Raw genomic sequence first — 23,636 nt, 5'->3', positions numbered from 1 at the left:
GCAGTCTAGTGGTTAGGACTCTGAACCCTCACTGTTGTGGGCCTAGGTTCAATCCCTGGTTGGGGAACTAAGATCCTGCAGCCTAGGTGCAGCATAGCTAAAAAATAAAAAAAAAAACCTGCAGTGAATTGAGACACATTGAATATCTTTGAATCACGAGTATCAGACTACCAAGAAAACTTATTTTTACCTTAAAAAAAAAAAAACCTGTTTATGGTAGTTGACTTTTAAAATAGTGGGATAAAGAAGTCGGGAGATACTCGCCTCAGTGAAATAACCATTTAACTGGTAAAAATTATTTTTAAAAGTCAATCATTTTAAGTATCTGGAATTTGTTTTAAGGACATACAGCAAATAGAGAAGCATTTATTCAAGAAAATCCACAGACCGTAGTGATGGACCGGGAAGCCTGGTGTACTGTAGTTCATGGGGTTGCAAAGAGTCAGACACGACTGAGCAACTGAACTGAACTGAACTGAAGAACAATGGGAGTCCGTAGAATTTGAGCCAAGGACTGCTTCTTATCCCCCAGCTCAGTATGATGGAGGCTCTGCTCTTAGAACTCTTAGAAAATAGAACCAGAAAGATGAGGCCCCATTCCCTTACATCTCCTGGTCTAGAGCTTTGGTTTCACTTCAGGGAGGCAGGCCAACGCCACCTCTCATTGAAGCCAGCTCTGTGCTGCAGAAGGTATATATCCAGGCAGGGGCAGGGCAGAGGATTGGCGATCTCTCCCCTGCCCAGGTTCCACGGTAGGACGGAAGGTCTGCACACGTGTGGCAGGCTGTGTAGTACTGGGTTCTAGCATTCCTGCTCCTGTTTGCTCACAGGGCAAAGGTTCCATATCAGGAAGAGTGAGATGATAAGATGAGGGGCTACAATCCCTGCCCACTTACCCTCCTCCAGAGCAGACGTGTCACTCTGGGAAAAGTGGGCCACCAGCCTCCTCTTCCCTCAGCTCAAGCAGAGGAATACAGAGGTCCCCTTAGAACTTAGAACACTGCCTGTCACACAGTGTGAGTTTGTGTGTGTGTGTGTGTGAGAAAGACAGTTTGGCAGAGCACACAGATCTTTTCAGTTACAGTCTTTTCCCCCCAAAAGTTGAGCTGTTGCTAGACTTTTTCTTCTGAAAACTGATGTTGCAGAGAAGTCTGAAACCAAACTGGCTTTGTTGCCTTCGAGCACAGTGGTTAAGAGCTCTGGTCAGACCACCTCGCTTTGTGTCCTGGCTCTTTGACTTGCCCGTGATGTGCAACCTTGGGCAAAGTGACTTGACCTCTCTGATCCTTACTGTTGTCCTCCGTACAGTGGGGCAGCTCCTAGACCTCCCTGTCGTGGACCCTTGGGATCTGTTAGCCAGACCAGCCTTCCTCTCTTTTCTTCGTCTGTTTCTTCTCACTCTAACCTTTTAGTTCTGGTGGGACTTCTAGTCACAGTACCCTCAGCCCCTGCTTGAATATCACTCCATCCTCTGGCCCACCGTCATGGATCCAAGGGCGAGCATAGAACATAAACAACCGGTGTCCTTCTGTGGGAAAACCGGAAGAGGGACTCTGTCTTCTTCTGGGGCAGCTGAGCTGGGACACTGTGAGCCCAGAGCTGCCTGTGTGCATCTGGGGGAAGCCTGCCTGCTCCCACGCGCAATGAGAGAGCTGAGGCAGCTGGAGGGCAGAGGGATCCTGACAAGATGGCCCCAGTTGCTGAATCCAGAGCACTTAACGGCCAGCACCACCATTTTATTGGAAGGCTATGAGGGTTAAATGAGAGAATTCATGGAAAGTACCATATGGCGTGGAACTCAAGCCCTCCATTAATGATCACTTGTTTTCTTCTCCCTGAATGATGGCAGGACTTACCCCTCCTCCAACCCCCGCCCCACCCCTTATTAAACATTGTTGCCAAATGTCTCTGTGGGCAGGTAGATAATTTGCCGTGAACTGTGGTGAGTTCTTTCAGTCCACAGATACAGATATTCCTCCAGTTTAGGAAGACCTTCTTCTCCAAGAACTTTCATCCTACGCCTTGGTGGGAACAGCGAGTCCCTGGTGCTGGGGCTGACGCCCTGTTCTTCCTATCTTTATCTTTGTCCTCCTCTGCCTGATGAGTTCCTGGAGGCGTGGACGTGGTCGGCAGTGTTAATCTCAATAGCCGTTAACTTCTTCCTTGTTCTACCCCCAACTCCCGGGGCCACAGAAGCCCAGGCGGCAGAACTCCTTGTTTACATAAAGCCAACTCCTTTATGCTGGGTGGTTGTGGAGAAGGCTTCAGCTGTTTCCCGGGCCAGGCCTGCTGTCTCTAGCAGCAGTACCAGCAGGTACCTGCCATACACTACTTCTCAGTGATAGACTTCAGGCAAAGTTATGGGGATGAGGGCAACTATGCAGGTTCCACAGACCCCTGATGTGCAGGCCTAGCCTGGACGCTAGTAAGGAAATGCAGAATCTCAGGCCCCAAACTGGACTCACTGCGTCACAGGAAGCCTTTCTCACAACATTCCCAGGCGATTTGTGTGCCCATTTGAGAAGCCTGGCTCCAGAGCACAGGCCACTTTAACCCTTTTATTCATAGTCCTTTTTTTGGAGTGGGGAGATCTACTCACAAGTCATTCTTCATAGCAAAATCCTTCCCAGACTCCTCACCAGACCACATCATGTCATGTTCTTTTTACTGCTTACTTCATCTCCATGTGAAATTTCCCTTACTGTCACTACCATAAAGTGGGGACTCTATTACCAAGGACTAGGAATCTTATATGCACAATTCACACTTTATTGAAACTTTAATTTTACTAGGTCAGATTCCTGCTGTGTCCTTGGCTCGCCTCACCTTTTGGAGAATTACGAAACTTGCCACATTTCTGCCAGATGCTTCTTCCTGTTTTGTTCTCAGTTTGGGCCGTTTGTTTCTATTTGCTTGATGTTTGTATGCAAAAACAATCAAAAAACATTTGTGGTTTATGTAAACACAGAGCACAATTCAAATTTGTTCCATATGAGATTCTCTGACTAATAATTCTAATGTCCTGTAGTTGCTCTAAGGTTAAGGTTGAATTATCATTTCTTTTTAGCATATTTATTGAATGTGTTTTGGGGTGAAAAGTCGTTATGTCATTAAAAAGAAGTCTTTGTTCCAAATGTGGAAAATTTTTCAAGAGCTGCTTTAACAAATGTTGCTAGCTGAAAGGTCATTCTGTAAGATAGTTATGTTCTTGGCAAAAATTTAAAAGCACAAGCACATCAAGAATTGGCCAAGGAATGGGCAACTGGGAATTCTCTTCTGCTGGAGGGAATGTATATTAGTACAGTCATTTTGGAAAGTAATACTGAAAATGTGCCACATCCAGCAATTTTACTTCGTTGATACTCAAAGAGAAAGTTTTTATAAATGTGGGCAAAGAGGTATTAAAGGATGTACTAGAATTTCTTAAAGTACTATTGGTGTGTGGGCCACTTGTTTATGTATCACCTGCAAATTCCTCAGCTGTATACTGTACCTACTAAAAATAAGAATTTCTAGGAATTGAGGCCCAGGAATTCACATCTTTAACAATGTATTCCCTTCCAAATTTGAAAGGCATTGCTGTTTTCCTAATATGTAGTCTAATTTTATTTCTTTTAGTGCTTATTCTTATTGTTTTGAAAATAAGTGGTATTATATGGTCCACAGAAAAGTGAGTAAAGAAGCAACTAGTATCTGTAATGCTCGCCCTTCTCCAAAGATTCTTTGAAATTTGAAGGTAATGTTTTTCCTTCTATGTTTATATATGTTTGTTTTTTAAACTTGCTATGGAAAATTTCAAATATATGCACAAAGAGAATAATGCAGCAAGCACCCATGTGCGTATCATACAGCTTCAACGATTGTCTGCTCAACTGCAATCTTCTTTCAATTCTATCCACCGCTCAACCTCAACCTCTTTTCCACTCACCCTCTTTGAAGGCCATCTCTGACAGCATATCATTTTATCTGTAAATATTTTGATAATGTATCTCTAAAAGATAAGGACTCAAAGATATGATCACACCATCTTTACACCTAAACCAGATTAACAATAATTTATGTCAGCATTTATCTGGTTAGTGTCGATAGCAATCCAGTCAGTGTTCCCATTTCTCTAATTGTCTGATTTTTTTATACTTACTTGACTTAAGATTCGGATGAAGTTCATACACTTCAATTGACTGAGATATCTTTTGTCGCTTTTCTCATCTGTTGGTTTCCCCTCCAATGTTTTTTGACTTATAATTTATTTATTGAAGAAAGAAGATCCCATAGTGTTTCCTACCATCTAGATTTTGTCGATTACATCCCTGTTGTTTCATTGGTATATTTCTCTGTTCTTTTATTTCCTGTAAATCGGCAGAGAGAGCTAGTGGGTTGATTAGGTTCAGGTTTCATTTTTTTTCACCAATGCACTGTGTATTTCCATCATGAGGCATATGTCTGGTTGTTACTCTGGTTAGCAGCTATTGATGATCATTGTTCAGATCCATTGATTTATTAGTGGTTGCAAAATGGTGATATTCTATCAAGTCTTCTTCATATATTGTAGGGATACTTATTCAGTTCAGTTCAGTTCAGTCCCTCAATCATGTCCACCTCTTTGTGACCCCATGGACTACAGCACGCCTCCCTGTCCATCACCAACTCCTGGAGTTTACTCAAGCTCATGTCCATTGAGTGGGTGATGCCATCCAACCATCTTATCCTCTGTTATCCCCTTCTGCTCCCGCCTTCAATTTTTCCCAGCATCAGGGTCTTTTCAAATGAGTCAGTTGTTCGCATCAGGTGGCCAAACTGTTGGAGCTTCAGCTTCAGCATCAGTCCTTCCAATGAATATTCAGGACTGGTTTCCTTTAGGATGGACTGGTTGGATCTCCTTGCAGTCCTAGGGACTCTCAAAAGTCTTCTCCAACACCACAGTTCAAAAGCATCAATTCTTCGGCACTCAGCTTTCTTTGTAGTCCAACTCTCACATCCATACATGACTACTGGAAAAACCATAGCTTTGACTAGACGGACCTTTGTTGGCAAAGTAATGTCTCTGCTTTTGAATATGCTGTCTAGGTTGGTCATAGCTTTTTGCTCCAAGGAGCAAGCATCTTCTAATTTCATGGCTCTCACTGATTCCATTGTTTCCCCATCTATTTGCCCTGAAGTGATGGGACCAGAAGCCATGATCTTCGTTTTCTGAATGTTGAGCTCTAAGCCAACTTTTTCACTCTCCTCTTTCACTTTCATCAAGAGGCTCTTTAGTTCCTCTTCACTTTCTGCCATAAGAGTGGTGTCATCTGCGTATCTGAGGTTCTTGATATTTCTCCCAGCAATCTTGATTCCAGCTTGTGCTTCATCCAGCCCAGCATTTCTCATAATGTACTCTGCATATAAGTTAAATAAGCAGGGTAACAATATACAGATTTGATGTACTCCTTTCCCAATTTGGAACCAGTCTGTTGTTCCATGTCCAGTTCTAACTATTGCTTCCTGACCTGCATACAGATTTCTCAAGAGGTAGGTCAGGTGGTCTGGTATTCCCATCTGTTTCAGAATTTTCCCCAGTTTGTTGTGATCCACCACAGTCAAAGGCTTTGGCATAGTCAATAAAGCAGAAGTAGATGTTTTTCTGGAACTCTCTTGCTTTTTCAATGATCCAACGGATGTTGGCAATTTGATCTCTGGTTCCTCTTCCTTTTCTAAATCCACCTTGAACATCTGGAAGTTCACAGTTCATGTACTGTTGAAGCCGGGCTTGGAGAATTTTGAGCGTTGCTTTGCTAGCATGTGAGATGAGTGCAACTGTGTGGTAGTTTGAATATTCTTTGGCACTGCCTTTCTTTGGGATTGAAATGAAAATTGACCTTTTAGTCCTGTGGCCACTGCTGAATTTTCCAAATTTGCTGGCATGTTGTGTGCAGCACTTTCACAGCATCATCTTTTAGGATTTGAAATAGCTCAACTGGAATTCCATTACCTCCACTAGCTTTGTTCATAGTGAGGCTTCCTAAGGCCCACGTGACTTCGCATTCCAGGATGTGTGGCTCTAGGTGAGTGATCACACCATCGTGATTATCTGGGTCAAGAAGATCTTTTTTATATAGTTCTGTGTATTCTTGCCACCTCTTCTTAATATCTTCTGTTAGTTCCATACCATTTCTGTCCTTTATTGTGCTCATCTCTGCATGAAATGTTCTCTTGTTATCTCTAGTTTTCTTGAAGAGATCTCCAGTCTTTCCCATTCTATTGTTTTCGTCTATTTCTTTACACTGATCAATGAGGAAGGCTTTCTTATCTCTCCTTGCTATTCTTTGGAACTCTGCATTAACATGGTCCACTGGAGAAGGGATACTTCTATTAAAAGAATATTCCCTTCATCAACTTTTTTTTTTAACTTGAGGTATAGTTCATACAGGGCTTCCCTAATAGCTTAGTTGGTAAAGAATCTGCCTGCAATTCAGGAGACCCCGGTTTGATTCCTGGGTTGCGAAGATCTGCTGGAGAAGGGATAGGCTACCCACTCCAGTATTCTTGGGCTTCCCTTGTGGCTCAGCTGGTCAAGAGTCCACTTGCAATTCGGGAGACCTGGGTTCAGTCCCTGGGTTGGGAAAATCTCCTGGAGAAGGGAAAGGCTACCCACTCCAGTATTCTGGCTATTTCAGTCTAGTTCATACACGATAAATACTTGATCTTTCCCTTTACTAGTTTTTAAAATAATGGTTGGTTCTTTGCATGGACGTGTGCTAAGTTGCTTTAGTCATGTCTGACTCTTTGCGACCCTATGGACTGTAGCCCACCAGGCTCCTCTATCCATGGGATTCTCCAGGCAAGAATACTGGAGTGGGGTGCCATGCTCTCCTCCAGGGGATCTTGCCACCCCAGGGATCAAACCCCTGCCTCTTGCTTCTTCTGCATTGGCAGGTGTGTTCTTTACCACTAGTGCCACTTGGGAAGCCTGGTTGGTTCTCTAGTATTCTCCAAAGGTGATCATATTTTAGATGTCAAGATATAGTTCACATGCTATAAAATTCACTAGTTTCTAGTATATTCACAAAGTTGTGCAACCGTCACCACTAGGTGATCATTTTTAAAAGCCTCAGTATAAACTCAGGGACATATTTGATGTATTTTGATCTAAAGCAATTATTCTTTTAACATTCAATTGTTTTTCATCTTTAGCCAGCTGGAGCCTCTTTAAACTGGCTCCTGAGACCTTCTGACACTTTCTTTCTTTGCTTTCTTTTATGAGAAGATATCACTGGTTCATCTTGTACTGTTCTGCTCCAGCCCAGGAATCAGTCATTTCTCCCAGAAACCCTGGTCCTGTAGTGGGAAATTATATATAGAGATCCCAGTCTGGGTGCCTGGGGTGCTCATCATTACTGGTTATTGTTTCTAGATCTCATATATTGATTTTTACCTCTTCAGTGGAGCTAATCTGTTTGCTTTGTCCTATGAGTTATAATCCATGAGGTAGAATTTAGCTATTAGTAATTTTCAGGAATTAAACAGTGTCTTATTCAACTAATGATTTGTGTGAAAAATACTGTTCGAAAACCACCTAATTGTCAGTCAGTGTTTATTTTAAAATTATCTCCCTTGGGTAGGGTGGTTTAAAGATTCAGAGTAAAAATTCTTACTTGGCATTAATTATAGTCAGCTGAATTCCAACATGATGCAACGTGTTCATGTTAAGTGTAACTTAAGTATCAAGTACCAGATAAATGATAAATTTTTATAGGGCATGCTTAGTTCAATAAAACTAGGTTCTTGCTAGGGGAAAGTAAATGCTTTTTTAACCTTTGGGATATAATATAATGAATTATCACAACTTTATTCAAGAAGGTCTATATTTCTCATAAGCTAGTAATTTATTGTTTCTTATTTGGATTTCTGTCAGTCAGTGATGAGAAATGAAAAGCAACAGCTTCTTTTTTTTCTTTTTTTAACAGCTTCTTTTCTGAATAATCTTTTTCTGAAGAGATGATTGAAAGGCCTTGCATTATTCCTGGCTCAAGGACCCATAAACATGTCAGGGATTTTTAGTTAAGTTATTAAAACACTGTCAAAACCTTGAGTAGTTGCTTTTAACTATCTGATATACATTAACAGCTCTGAAGGAACAAATAAATTTTAGCACATAACCAAAATCCCTTTGACTGCTTTGAAACCATCTCGTTTGTATTCACAGCATATGCCTTTGAAATGTTCTACTCTCAATCTCCCTAAATAAAATTTCACTTTATTGTGTTTATTTAAGTGAGAAAATGAAAGCACTTAAGAATGTTTGTATTCAGCCATACACAGCCTCCTTATTCTTAGTTCCCCAAGGGCAAGCACCACATCTTTTTACTCCCTGTGCCCAGAATTCTCTAGGTCCTTAATACTAAAACAACAAAAAAAGTATGAGTGCAAGAGAGGCTGCAGTAGGTCCCTTAAATGCAAGGTCTCAGGTGCCTAATCACTTAGTGCTTGATTATCAAATGCTTTCAGTGATTTTAGGTGTCTTCAGGGTCCTACTGTGAATATTTTCACAACCTATATTTTGTGTTTTATATAATATGGAACAATCTCCTTTTTAAAAAATATATTTATTTCTTTTTCGGCTGTGCCAGGTCTTAGTTGTGGCATGTGGGATCTAGTTCCCTGATCCTGGGCCCCCTGCATTGGGAGCGTGGAGTCTTAGCCACTGGGCCACCAGCAAAGTCCCAACATCGAACCATCAAACAATTTCTGATCTCTGCTGTTCATACTTCCTTTGCGACTTCACTTTTATAACATGAGAATTTTGTATTAAATGTAGTTCCAGTGAAATGATTTTTATCATATACTGTTTCTTACAGCCTTCCGTAAATGGATTTGAAATACCTTTTTAAAAAATGCAAAAAAAAAAAAAAAAAGATTATAGCTGACCTCATCTGTACAATCATCCGTAGACTAATCTTTGTTGGACTTCAGTAATGGTCTGTTAAATATAATTAATAGGACTAGGCCATCCTTTCCTTGTTTCCCATCAAAGTTAACAGTCTTTTAAAAAATATATTTATTTTTGGTTGTGCTAGGTCTTAGTTGCAGGGATGTAGGATCTAGTTCCCTGACCAGGGATTGAACCCATTCCTCCACATCTGGAGCAGGGAGTCTTAGCCACTGGGACCACCAGGGAAGTCCCGTAAGTCTTTTTATGGATGAAAGGCAATGGCAAAAGGCTCTTTAAAAGTATCTGTACCTAAACTGCTTTCGGCTTTTTAAATTGAGCAAACATCTTTTTTATGTTCCTTGACACTTTTTCCTCAAGTGCTAGTGGACTTAGAAGTATTGGAGGGTAATTACGGAAGAACTAGAACAAGAATATTGACATTAGGTTGTGTCCTATGTTGCTTAGTTACATGACTGATGAGACCCATTCTTGACATGTCATAGCATTAAAAGGAGGCCCTTGGAAAGTACCTATTAAATGCTGGTTACCAATATTTTGAAACCATATTAGTGTGGGTATACAAGCAATTTTTCACTTTTTTTTTTAACTTGAAAAAATACTAGTTTTATTTACCTTTCTGTGAATAGTCAGTATCTCAGCCCAGTGGAATTTTCTATAAATGATGACGTCATTTATCATTTAATTGCTTGAAAAAAATCAAGCTTAAAGCCTTGAGAGAAAATTTACCATCAAGTACATTTTCAGAGAGTACTTCTTACTGTACCTTTGCTTTTCCTTTTTGAAAGCAACTTTATAGTTTTAAGAGGTCTGAAGGAAAGGACAAATTGCATTCTGGGAGTTTTAAAAAGTCATCACGGGATACTAAAATAGAAGGCCTCTATATTTGAAGAGATTTCACACTAATATGCTGTTTGCTTTATAAGTTTTGTGTTCTTTACTGTTTAGAAGTATCTTTAACATTTAGTGAGCTGAACAAAGAAATAAAGCATATCAGATTCGAATTAATGTAAAGGCTACATTATTTAGCGTTTAACTAGTAAGTTTTAAACTTAGTTTGGGTTCACTATGGAAAAAGCATACCAATTTCAGTAGCGAAATTGCAAAATACACATTTTTGGAGTTGATAAATGTTTTTACTCAAATACATATTTTTCTATGTCTCTTTAAACTTTGAAAGGCTTAAGTAGTTTGTAAAAAACGGCCATATCGCTATTCTGCTGCTCCCTCTATATTTATTAAAGAATGTGAAAAATTATTTAGTTATGAAACAATCACACAAGACATATATTTCAGACTCGCCAACCGTGAAACACAGATATAGAGAAAATATACGTTAAAAATTCCTGTTCGTTGCAATGTGCGAAACGAGTTTCAAAATGTAACACGTAACACTTTTTATTTTTTCCGCCGTAATCAATTAGGTTTTCTGAACGTTTATTAAAAAGAAAAAATTAAACGGTTGTTACGTGCTCTAGGATAACCCTTCTCCCCCTCCTTTTGCCCACACACCCATTTAGACTGGCAAGCCTATTTTCATTTTATTTCAAAGTTGCTTTTTTTTTTTTTTTAAAGCGAAGGCAGGGGATAGTGGGGGTTGCTAAATTTATCTTCTTCTCCAGCCACAGGGATGAAGAAAACACATTTACTGCGGGCGGGGGTCTGAGGGCCTGCAAACAACTCGAGCAGGCGCCTGGGCCAGGACCGGCGCGGAGAGGCGGTAGGTCTCCGGGGAGGGCCCGGGGGCCGGCCGCGGCCCTCGGGAGATGGTGGGGGGCGGCCGGGCCGGTTGCGGGCCGCTTGCCTCTCCACGGGGTCGGCAGACCACGGCCCCACGCGGGCTTTTACGGCCGAGACGGCGGCAGCGGCGCGTGTGTAGCGGCGGCGGCGGCGGGAGGGAGCGCGGAGGAGGTGGAAAGAAGGGGGGCGCTGTCACGGAGACTGCGGCCGCCGGAGACCCCGCCGCAGCGAGGCCGCTGGGCTCCCCGGTCGCGGAGCGTGAGCGCGCCGACCGGGGCGCCAGGGGGACACACCGGGCGAAGGAGGGGGCCTATCTATCCTTCCGCATTTTCCTGGGTTTCTCTCCCGGGCGGTGACGTGACGTGCTGACGGCGGGCCCGTGCCGGGGAGCTGGGCCGCTTTTTGTCAGCTCCGAACTCGGCCCCTCCTCCCTCCCTCCGCCCGCCCCACCAGCCGGAGCCCGGCCCAGTGCTCCAGAGAAAGGCCGGCCTGCAGCACCCGCCACCGTCGCCGACCGCCCGCACGCCCGTCCGGTGAGTTCCGGGCGCCGCCGCGGCCGTAGGGCCTAGCCTGCGCTCAGGGGCCTGGTCCCGGCCTGGTCGGCGGCCCGCGTGGCGCCCTTCCGCGCTAGGCCGGGCGGTGTGGCGCGCGGCGCCGAGCAGGCCCCAAGGAGGCCGCAGTTAGGCCCGGGGAGGAGCCCGGCTGCCTCGAGCGGCGGCGGAGGCGCGCTCCGCAAACGGGCGGGCGTTGGGGGAGGGTTGCCCGGTGGCCCTGGAGACGGCCGAGGGGCCCCGGGTCGGTGTCGCGGCCGGCCTGGGGCATCTTGCGGGGGTGAGGCCTGGCAAGGAGGCGAAGGCTGCAGGCGTGAGGTGAAGGCCGCAGGCCGGCCGGGCCGATTTTCGCTATGTAAATATCGACGGGGGGGGGAGGGACGGGGGACAAGATGGCGGCACCTCGGCGCCTGCTACAGGGGACGGTTGAGGGGGTTGCCGGGAGGGGGAGCCGCCATCTTGAAGGCGGCGTCTGAAGAGAAAATTCCGCTACAGCCCGTGAGGGGGGGTCGGAGAGCGGGCGGCGGCGGCGGCGGCTCCGGTGACGGGTCCCGGAGGCCCGGCACGGCAGCGTGTGCGTGCGGAGGGGGCGTGCTCGCTCCCCACAGCGGCCATTGCCCTCGCCGCCATGATGGGCGCTCGGGCTCCAGGCGCTCGGCGGCAGCGCCACCTTCCTGCCCTGCCTCCCGCAGCCCCGTGACTGGCTCCTGCTTCCGCTGTATTTTAACTGAGCTGTCGCAGGCGGCCATAGCTGGCGCCCGGGTGCCGGTGCCATCTCGTCCCTCAGGTCCCTTCCCCCGCGCTGGTAGTCATTTGAGGGTCGTCCGGACGGATGGCCGCCCAGGCTTGTGGATTCATCACGCAAAAGGGACCCCAAGACATTTTTCAATTTTTACCACATCGAAGTCACACGTGACTGTTAGGGTGCCCTAGATGCAGTTGTTTTCCAACAATCACTGTCTTCTCGAGTAAAAAAAACTAAGGAGTAAAAAAGAAAAAAAAATCGATAGGTAAGAAGTTCTTAGCACTTTTATGCTATAAGGGAAAAATGCAGATTGCACAGCACAGAAACGGAGGAATGAAAAATCTTACGGAGTCATTTGAATTTCATTAATTCGGCAACAGCTTTCTAGCAAAGATACATTTAAGCTCTTAGCGATCTGTTGGTAGCATTTTTTTTCCGCCAGGAGTAAGAAAAGGGCAGAAGTTTTCTATTCTTACTGAAGGACAGCATAAAGTGATGCAGCGCGCTTCCTGTACCTGGTACGGTATTCAGGTTTTCTATTTGATGTGAAAAATTCTACGGTGCAGTTCCACCTTGTAAGTAGTTTTGATTGCATACTCTACTCTCCCGTGAACTCGGAGCCCAGTGCCAGCTGGTGCTTCGAAAGATTAAAAAGATTCTTGTAGTGCAGACGCCGACTCCAAGAAGTTCGTTGTTCAGAGGCAGATGAGGTGAGATGTACTGAGGTGGTGCGGGGAAGGTACAACCAGTTATTGGGGTTTCAGAGGAAAGCAAAGTTAGGTCACATTTTGAGGTTCCTGAAGGATGGGTAGGACTTTGACGGAGATGGGGGTGGGGAAAGGGCGTTTCAAGGGTGAACGCTTCTTACAGAAAACAGTAAGTGTGTATAATTTGGCTGGAGTAGATGGTGTAGGTAGGGGAGTGGTGGCTAAGGTAGATGGAGCTTGCTTTGCAGGTAGGTAGGCTTATACTTGATGGGAAAGGCCCAGAGAGCCCTCAAGTATCAAGAGTGATGACGCGCCTGAGGCTGGCTTGATAGTCTCTTGGTCCTTCCGCTGGCCTCAGAAGTTTCAAAGTTGAGATATAATGAGAGTAGCAAGTTAACCTTGAAAAGCAGTGTTTCACTACAGGAATGATTATCAAGAATGTTTGGAAGTTCAGCCAATTTCGCTACTTTAAAAAAATTTGTTATAGATAACTGCTCCTTTTCTTGTCCTAATTTCTCACTTCAAGTAACCTTTTGTTCAAGAGTTGCTATAATTTCTGTAATAAACCAATGGGGAGGGACTTCTAGCTGTTCATTTACCGTGGTTGAACATTACAGGATCAGTGCTGTGGGTTACTTTACCAAAAGGAGGAATGAACCTGTAAGTATCCCCATGGTGATTATTAAAGAAGTCAGTTTTAATGATGATTAAAAAGGCAGCAGCCTTCAGATGGCTTTTTTGGAATCCCTATTTTTCTGGTTAGTAAGAGGAACCACCTTTTTGATTAAGAGGGTAACTAAGGCAGTTCGCTACACTAAGCCGCCTCATGTTTTGATTAATATTTGAATTAGTCTAGATGTACATTTTGGGAATGTGTTTCCTAGAATTTTATGATAACGTAAATTTATAGGTAGCATAAATATTCATTAGAAAGTTGTTTCACTTTTTCCATTTTTTTTTTTTTTTAAGAGTCTCATGTTGATTGTAAAGGGCCATGGGTTAGAAACGTTTGAGACAGTGCGTTGTAGGAGGCTGACTCTTAAGCAAGATACTAAGGTGGGCTGTGGTTGTTGAGATGGTAAAGGTAAACGTAAACTTGAAAGAACCAGTTGCTTTGTATCTTGACAACTGGGAAATACATAGAACTCTAAGAGAGACTTGTTATTGCTGCACATGCATTACAGCAGCGGTGGATGTTCCAGTACAGCAAGAGTGGATGAATAAGATTCAGAGTTGGACTCAAGTTGTATAGTTAAGAGGACAGACATCTGTGGTTTAAAACTGGTGGAACACTGGTCATCTTGGATAAACTAGGTGTTGATTTTCAATTTGTGTATCTTTCAGATAGATGCAAGTTTGCCTTTTTTAAAAAGCATACTCATAATGCATTGAAGAAAAACTTTGGTAAATGCTTCTTTCCTAAACCCATCTAGACTTTTATTGCCCCTGGTGTCCTTGTTTGTATTATTTGTGTTTGTGTACACTGGCAATTCCTGACTTCTCTTTTTTACTCTTTAACTCCTCAACCTGTCCTTTAAACCACTCAGCCTCAGCAGAGATTACCTAATCGTTTACTTAGGCCAGAGAGATAGACGACTATCAGATATAAGCAATTGAATTTCCTTCCTGCCACTTGAAGCTCTTCCTTTGTCTCTCCCTAGGCTGTCCTCCTCTTCTTCGCTTGCAGGAAGAATTGGCCCCCTTCAGGCCCAGACGCTCTGCCTGTGGGATCCACCGGTCCCAAAGGATGGAGCTCTGTCAGTGTGGTTCTGCCACTTGCATCTTTGCCCTCTAACTGCTGGTGCCTTTCCCTGTCCTTAAAACATTCCTGGGTTTGCTCATCTTAAAAAAACTTCAGCTGTTTTTCCTTTCACCAGCACTTTTATTTCTGTTCATCCCACTCTTCCTAGATCCGATACTTCCCAAATTGGGAAGCTTTTCCACAGCATGTCAGCAGGTGTATCTCGTAAAAGTGTCTGTGTCTCAGAAACTCTGTGCCTTCTCTGTCTTCTGGATGGGATTTTCCTCCAGGTCAGTCATCTATGCTGTTTTCTTGAATCTTTTCCCGTGGTTTTGGTGCCCTTTACAATGCCCACCCTCTTTTCTAGTTTCTCATCTGGCCTTTTCAGTTGCCTATTAATCACCTCTATTCGGGTGTCTAACATGGCTGAAACCAGATTTATCTGGAACATAGTAGATGCCCAGTACTGTTTATTGGGGGGGAAATTGTTCTTTAAACTCAGAGCCCCTAAAACAACTCCTGCTGCTAGCTTGTTTTCTTTCTTTTATGGCACCATCATTTTTCCAGGCTTCTTATTCTGTCTCATATAGCAGTGTCGGTATGTTTTAATTTAGCATGTAACCTATTCTGTTTTAACTGTGTATTTATATTTTTGTTATCTTTTCTAAACCTGTAGAGACAGGTTCTCATTTATCCTTGTCCCAGAGCATTACCTGGCACATAGTAAAGACAGTTACCTAAAAACAATTATCTCAATTATTGGGTGCAGAGAATTGTATGTAGTTGGATAGTTTTCAACTATTAAAGTATCTTGTCTAGTCACCGTGTTCTTTGACCAAGGGGTGTATGTAGTAAGACATACCACATAAGCTGAGTAACCCCCACGGCTTAAACTTGGGGTTAATATAGCCAGTTTCCTCTCATTCCTGTCAAATTATTTTCCAAAGAATTTTTTTTTATAAAATCCAGGAATCTTGTAACTGTATTTTACTCAAAGGGAGGTACATTTTGAGGAAGCTACATGACCTTGAAAATACAACCATTAGGATTGAAAAAATATTTAAAATTTTAAAATTATGAAATATCTCCGAATTACTAAAAAGCAAGTATCACAAAGATTTAACAGATCTTAAATATCTTACACGTATTTGTTTCATAACTTGCTTTGTGTTTAAAGAAAACCTCACAGATTATAAAGAGTGCCTCCCTATCCCATTCCTGTCTTTTCTTTTCCAGAAATAACCACTGTCCTACTACGTATGTACCAGAAACAATATCAAGTACTGCTTTGTGTGTTTTAACTTTACATATATGGTATCATACTGTGTTTATCATTTTATATATATTTTTTCACTTCGCAAAGTGTTTTTTGAGATTTTTTTCATGCTTGTATGTGAATCTAGTTTAGTGATTCTCAGAGTGCTCCAGGAATTCCCAGGGATCCTTGAGATTCTTCCAGCCTCATTCTTTTGTGCACTGCACAAGTACTGTACAAAGGCGCCACGAAACATGATGTCATGATAGATGGAACACAGACGCAGTTATGGGAATCCAGCTGTCCTCTATTAAGCCTGTCTTTGAAGAGATTTGCCGAAATGTAAAACAGTGCTACTCTTTTCACAATTTTTTTGTTTTGAAAAATAGTTATTTAAAAATCAGTGTTCATGTTTACATACAGTGGGTTGATTTTCTATCAACTAATAAATCTTTTTAAGATGTCTCGGATTTTATTTCTAACATAAACATGTCTAGATAGAACCCACATAAAAACTCTTTGAGGTCTTCAATTTTTAAGAGTGTAAAGAGGTCCCGAGTCCAAGAAATTTGAAAACCACTGATCTACTTCATTCATTTTACTTATATTTTAATGTGTATATATACTATGGTTTATTTATCTGTTCTTAGGGAGGAGCCATTAGGTTGTTAGCAGTTTTCTGCAATTTCAAACAATGTGGCCCTGAGCATCCTAATAGGGGGTTCTTCTCTCTTGAGACTGTAGAAGTCGAGTGGCTACATTCAAGAGTCAGCGCATTTGTCAATTTTATTGGGAATTGTCGAATTGTGCTCCATTTGACATCCCCACCAACTGTGTATGAGCCTCTATTTCTCCAGACCACTGCCAAAAGATTAGACTTTGCAGTTTCCTCCAGTCTTTTGGGTAAAAATGGTATCTCATTGCTGTTTTCATTTTGCATTTCTTAGATTACTCATGTTGTTGAACTTTTTTTCCCATGTATTTATTGGCTGTATGAGTTTTCTGTGACTTACTTGTGCCTAACCTTGGTCCATTTTTTATTGGATTGTTGCCTTTTCCTCATTGGTTTATGGTTATTCTCTTTATATTCTGAATACTAAATAATGTGTAGTTTTACACACTGAAAATACCATTTTCTAGTCTGTGGCTAATCTTTTAATTTTTGTGCAGTGTTTTTTGTGTAGGACTTCTTAATGTGAAAGTAGTCAGTTTTCTCAGTTTTTTTTTTTTTAATACGTGTCTTATGTTATATCAGCAAGAAATTCTTCCCTTGCTCCAAGGTCATAAATGATATTGTACTTTTTCCATATTTAGGTCATTAATTCATCTGGAATTTTTTCTCTATTGTGTGATGTAGGGATCTAATCTTATCTTTTTAAAATAAGTGTTCTTTTTCAGAGTTTTAAAGCTGTTTTCCTTCCTTTATTTTCAGGTCAGTTTGTTGGTTTGTATGAAAAACTGTTGGATTTTTATTGTATTTGCATCAAATTTACAGAATAATATATAGATAAATATAGATATATGCTAAATAGGGGAGCTGAGATTTGAGTCTTGGGTGTATTCTACTGCTTTTCATAAAGCTCTTGCACAGCTTTTATTAGATTTTTTGCTAGAAAAAATTTGTATTATTTTTGTTATTGTGAATATCTTTTAGATGTTGTTTCTAGTTATTGCTGATATATAGAGAGTACTGTGGACTTAATGTATTGATAGTGTAACCTTGTTGAACTTGCATATTACTATATTTCATAGATTCTGAAGTACATTCCCCCTCTCCATTATATCTTACATCTCTCCCCCTCAGAGAGTCACATAGATCTTCAGTTGATAGTGTCCTGTAATCATGGTTGTCCATGTCTTGATGTTATCTTTATATGCACGTACTTGGTCAGGACTCTTCATTTTGTCATCACTTAAATGAGTATGTGGATTGTTGTTTTGTAATTTCTTGCTCAGCAATACAACTGAAGGCAGAAGGAATTGTGAAGTGAGTGTCTTACCAGAAAGAAAATCCCATAGATAATAATGGAACATTTACGAAATGCTGTATCACCAATACTCTTATTGGTAGAGGACAGTATTGTTAGGAAAAATTGAAGAGCTTTAAGTAGAAGAGCGTTAGTAGAACCCTGAATGTGAAGTTTTAGGAGTACCCCTCTATCAATTTCTTTTGCTTCTATTTTTTTCTTCTGTATATGCACAGGCTATGATGGAAATACATCTAAATCAGTCTAAAAGAATTGTCTTGATAAGTCTAAAATGAGATTTCTAGATGTTAAAGTGTAGTATCAGTTTAACTGACAGTGTATTTTCCTTAGTTGTAGGTAGAACAAGGATGCATCTTAAAACAGGTGGTATTTTTGGATTCAGTGAAATGTGGGAGTTTATAATTCGTTTGTATTTTCTAAATACATAAGTGTATGTGAATAAAGATGTTTTATTTCTTCTTTTGATTCCTTTTTGCCTCTGTTTTTTGTTTTCTTTTTCTTCTACTTCATTGACTAATGCCTCTAGCACAGACTTGTATGAAAACATTGATAACAGGCATTATTGTCTAGGTACTTTAATGTTTAATGGAATGCTTCTACTATTTTATCATTAAAAACGATATTTTGGTGGGGTGGGTTTTTTTTTTTTTGAAGGGGGTATGTATTGAGTATTTCTTTTTGAAGTAAGTTGTGTTTAATAGAGATGATCTTTTTCTGGAAAGTTAGAATTCATCTGTGAAATTGTCTTTGCCTGGTGTCTTTTTATTTTTCTGAATTGTTTTTTGGTTAATAGTTTTTTTCATGGTAATAGGTCTTTTGGCTTTTCTTGAGTTTTCTTTATACAAAATAAAGTATTATAGAGAGAGATGACATTTCAAATACATTGGTATAAAATATAGTCTTCTCTAATGACTTTAAAATGTCTAATTTCATTGATTTGTTCCTTTTTTTGATGAGTACTGCCAATAACTTGCCTATATTAAGGCTTTTAAAATAGTTCTTTTTATTGATCCTTTTTGTTTCTGCTCATATGGTTCTCTTTTTTCTTATTTGCATTTATTCTGACATTTTAAAAGTTTAATTTGAAGTTTATCTCATTAGTTTTTTATCTCTACTGTTAAATGCCTTTAAAACTATAAAATTTATTCTGAGCTGTAACTGGATACTGTGAATTTGATATGAATTGATTTTTTGTTATTTAGATCTAAATGTATTGTGATTTTTATAATTTTCCTATTGCCCATTGAATTACTGAGACTTTCAAATTTATGGGGTTTTTTTGGGGGGGGGTGGGGGGTGTTATTATCTCTGTGACATTTATTTCTGATTTTACTACTTTATAGTTGAGGGACATTGATTAATACACAAAAATAAATTGTATTTCTCTATACTAACAACAAACAATTTGAAAATCAGATTTAAAAGCCAGTACAGTTGATTGATTGTTTCATATTTTTGTTTTAAAATCCAGTAGTACAATTTATAATAAAGATCACAAAGCATTCAATACCTTGAAATAAACTCAGCACAACTTACTAAGACCTTTAGTTAAAAAGCATTACTGAGAGGAAATGAAAGACAAGCTAATAAATGTAGAGAGACACAATGTTCATGGATCATGAGTCTCCATATTATAAATATGTCAATTTTGACATACAGATTCAATGAAGTCCCAATCAAAACCCTAATAGGTTTTTTTTTTTGATAGACCATATCAGATTTATATGGAAATGCAAAGGGCCTGGAATAGCAAAGCCAGTCTTGAAAAAAAAAGTTGGAAAACTTACACTACCATATATCAAAGCTTATTATAAAGTTATAATGATTAATGTAGTGGGTGCAAGGCTGAATTGGTCAGTGGAACAGAATAGTCTGAAAGTAGACCTACATATATGAGGTCAATTGATTTACAACAAAAGTGTGTCAGGATTTTAATTGAATATAGAAATCAAAGAAAATTAATATTACTGATCCAATATATTGAAGAGCAAGATTGACTTTTCTTTGTATTTGTATTTTTTTAAAAAAAATCCTACTTAGTAGAGTTTTCAGTTATTCTTATTATCAGTGGTATTTTACATTTTTAACTATGGCATAAAAAAGCTTTTGTCTTAAAAAGGAAAAACCTTTGCCTTCAAGTATATTAATTTTATATCAGCACACTTTTATGAATTCACTCTGAAATTAAGATTTTAGTTGATTCTCTTGAATTTCCTCAGTAAGTCATATGTAAATAAAGATAATTTCTTTCAAATAATAATTATATCTTGCATTTCATTATCTTACTGCTTTGGCTATCAGTTCCCATACAATCTTAAATACTAATAGTGGGCATCCTTGTCTTAAGTGTGACTTGAGAAGAAACACTTCTAGTGTTTCACCTGAATTTTAATACATTTCTTTTTGTTATAAAGTGATACTGATATCAGTCTCCTATCTAAAAATACATATTGTAACATGAACTAGTTTTTGATTTGCATGTACTTGTGTGTTTTTTTAAACAACTTTATTGAGAGAAAGCTGTTACAAAATACACCCTTCAAAACTGTACACTAAAGTGAATTTTTTGTAGATTGAGTTGTCCTCCTATCACCAGTAATTTTAGAACATTTTTATCACTTCAGAAAGCCTGTACCCAGTTAGCAATCAGTTTCCACCCCCTGCCAGTCTACTTTTTGTCTGTATGGATTTGCATTTTCTTCCCATTTCATGTTAGTGGAATCCTGTTGTTATCTTCCCGTTATTCCTTTTTCTCTTCACCACCTCCTTCATGGTAAGAACACTTAACATATGATCTACCCTTTTAGGAAATTTTAAGTGTACACTACAGTATTGTTAGCTATAGATACTGTGCCATATAGAGGATTTGCAGAACTCTCTATCCTTTACCATTATCTCTCCAACATCTCCATTTAACCCCGGGGAACCACCATTCTACTGTCTGCTTCTCTGAGTGTGACTGATGGGATTTTGAAACTGAATACTATTCCACTGTATTTATATATTACGTTTTCTTTATCCCTTCATCTGTCAGTGGACATTTAGGTACTAATATTTTGGCAACTCTTAATCTGAACATGAATAGGGGCTTTGGAAAAATAAGATTTTAGGAAGATTTGTCATTTTTAGGTCTAATTTTTTTTTCCTGTTTAAAAGCTTTTTAAAGAAATTTTTTTTAATTGAAGTATAGCTAATAGGCAGTGTTGTTTTAGTTTTAGGACAAAATTTTAGTAGATTTTGAAAGTTTGAACTCTTAGACTTTAACCAAAAAACCTTGAAGTGACTGATTGGAGCAATGGTTTTATGGAAAAAGCTAATCTGTAACAACTTGGCATTAAATTTTTGAGCAAAATGTACAGAATTCCAGGTAGGACAGGACAAGGAAGGAGGGGCTCTGACATTTACAACAGGAAGCATTTTTTTTCCTCTTCTTAACACAGAGGTGGCAAGGTTGTTTAAAATATTCTGTTAGTGGAATTTGAATTAAACCTTTTAGCTTAATATTACTTATATATATCTTTACTTATTTTTTGAGTGTTTGATCTGTCAGGTGTTGATAAGAGTTGTAACTTTTTACTACTATTGATTTTTTTGGTTCCATTTCTATCTCATAGTTGTTTTTTTTTTTTTCCTTTTACATGTTTCCATGCTGTTTTATTTGACACATACAAATTAATAATGACTTCAAGATAGACTAGAGAACACATATTTATTTTTTACTTTCTTTTGAAATCACATTGAGGAAGAAGTATACAGATTCAAAAAAAAAGAAAACTTGAGGGATATGCTACTTGTAGTCTAGAATATGATGAATTTCTGGTTGCATAAAGCAATTGGGAATCAATCAATGACAAAGCCCTAGAGAGCTTAGCTTAATGAACATGTATCCCTATTTGAAAAACTGGAAGGACCATCCCCAAATTGTCATTTTGTGTTATCCCCAGTGTCAGAACTGGGGACATCCTAGAAGAAAGAGCAAGCCATGGGCACAACCAGATAATTAAAGTTATGGAAATCCAAGCATTTACTTATCAGTATAGATGTCTCTAGTGGTTGTCCTCCTGAGCTAATGCCAGAAATTTGGCTTTCTGAATTGCAAATTCATCCATAGGAAATTCCAATGTGAGTATTGTGGGGAGAAAGCTAAGGACAGTGCTTTAGGTAGCTTATAGCTATCCAGAGGATATTGGACCTCTAGTACCTGCACTTTGGGATACTCATCCACCATAAAGGAAAGCCTGGCTAATTACATGGTTCCTTTCTCTTCCTTGGCCTTTTTCTAGACAGGACTCCTTTGGTCAGAACTTGGGTTCATTGCTAGGCAACCAGGGATTCTCACTTGGGCTAAGAAAATACAGAATACAGCCCAGCTATCAGAATATAACTCTAGTCTAGACCTTCATCCACAAATATATGTGGAGAACCGGTAAGAACAATGCTTTTGAGGAATACCATCAGTCTGAAAGAGAGGCACCAAATTCAACCCACTGAATAATGAAACAGTAGAGGAGACAGTTTAATATAGAGTACAGAATAAATCCTCAGAGATATTTGAGAAGATGCAGTATCCACTGAAAAAGGCTACTGTGAAAAAGAAAACTAAGTTTATTTTGAAATTAAGACTTTTTTAAAAAGCTTCTTGGCCATGCTACTTGGCATGCTGAATATTAGTTCCCTGACCAGGAATCGACTCATGCCTCCTGCATTGAAAGCACAGAGTCCTAGCCTCTGGACCGCCAGAGAAGTCCCAAAACATGGTATTTTAAGTAAAAATCAGTGGATGGGGTGAAGATCAAATAGCTAGTTTAGAAGAAAGGGTTTAAGGATTCTGAGAATGTAATAGAAAATACAGGAGAAAAGGTTAAAGCAATGTGGAAGCTAGATTGAGGAGTTCTAACATTCTATAATAGAAATTCTAGTAAGAATGAACAGAGAAAATGGAAGAAAGTGTAGAAACAGAAAATTTCTTCAATTCAAAAAGGGCTCAAACTTTTGATTGGAAGATTGCCACTGGGTTCTGGAGGAAGCCCACCAGAGCTTGTGGTGAAAATAAAGGGGACATGATGAATTTAAGAGTGACTGGCTGTGAGACAAATTTAAGGGCTGAATTGGTGAGAGAAGTGGAAATAGCATTCCATATTTGAAAGTTAGATATCTGAAGAAATGATAACTACATATCCCACATTGAAGAATTTTGGGGGAAATTAGTAAAGAAATGTAGCTTAAGAGAGAACATGTTAGGCTTTAAATGTAAATTTTAAGCAGTTTCATTTTCTTTTTAAGAAAAATTCTGTTACAGATGGGTCTGCTTTTGTTTGTGTTTCCTGTGACTTGAGCAGTTTCATCTAACATGTGTAATACAGTTTGAGTCTCTGAGCATGTCTTAGGGAGAGGAACTAGAGTTACATCATGAAATTAAAAGGCACTAAGTTTTGGAAGACCAGAAGCAGACAAGTGGTTCTTGTATGCTTATGACAGCAAGCAGAGGGAATACATAAGCACCCTGTTAATCTGCCTGAGAGGAAGATTGTGAAAGTGTCTAGGTATCAAAAGACATAAAACAAATAAATTATATTCTTTATCCCTAATTTAAGACAGATAAAATGCCACTGCTATACTTATTAACTTGACATGGTATTTTTATTGCTTTATTTTAAAGGATGGAAGAAAGTTATTTGAATTTCCTGAGTTTAGCTCAATCCATTATTTCTCTTAAAATGGTACGTTTTTCTGCTGTGAATTCTTCCATAGCATTTTTAAGCTCCTGCATCCAGGAAGGGAATATTTTACTGAGCTTAAGGTGACAGTGGGGTCCTGGAATTATTTTGAGGGCATTTGATAGACTAAAACTATGTGTTCACCCAAATTGTTGGGTTCTTGGTTTTCTGAACCATTCTGCTGATTTGTCTTCAGATTCAGCTGGTCCCTGGACGTGGTTCTTGCAGCAAAGGTAGGGGCACTTTCAGTTACATCATCAGTG

General features: G+C 39.9%; 1 protein-coding gene across 6 annotated transcripts in view; it reads left to right on the top strand.

The window, feature by feature from the left end:
* The first annotated feature begins 10,563 nt into the window (after positions 1–10,563).
* ZFX (zinc finger protein X-linked) overlaps positions 10,564–23,636 on the top strand; it is a 36,818-nt gene continuing 23,745 nt past the window's right edge. For 2 of the 6 annotated variants that reach the window (XM_040266639.1, XM_040266640.1), the window contains exon 1: positions 10,878–11,202. The gene's annotated coding sequence lies outside the window, so the exon portion shown is untranslated. Of the gene's footprint in view, positions 10,650–10,869; positions 11,203–12,142; positions 12,231–23,636 lie in introns of those variants that run through there. The other 4 variants (XM_040266637.1, XM_040266641.1, XM_040266635.1 and 1 more) reach the window with 4 other exon arrangements.

This window comes from Oryx dammah, unplaced genomic scaffold (genome assembly GCF_014754425.2).
Source record: "Oryx dammah isolate SB20612 unplaced genomic scaffold, SCBI_Odam_1.1 HiC_scaffold_23, whole genome shotgun sequence".
In the NCBI taxonomy this organism is placed as follows: Eukaryota; Metazoa; Chordata; class Mammalia; order Artiodactyla; family Bovidae; genus Oryx; species Oryx dammah.
The sequence above is the reverse complement of the archived record's forward strand: the minus strand, read 5'-3'. Positions and strand labels throughout refer to the sequence as shown.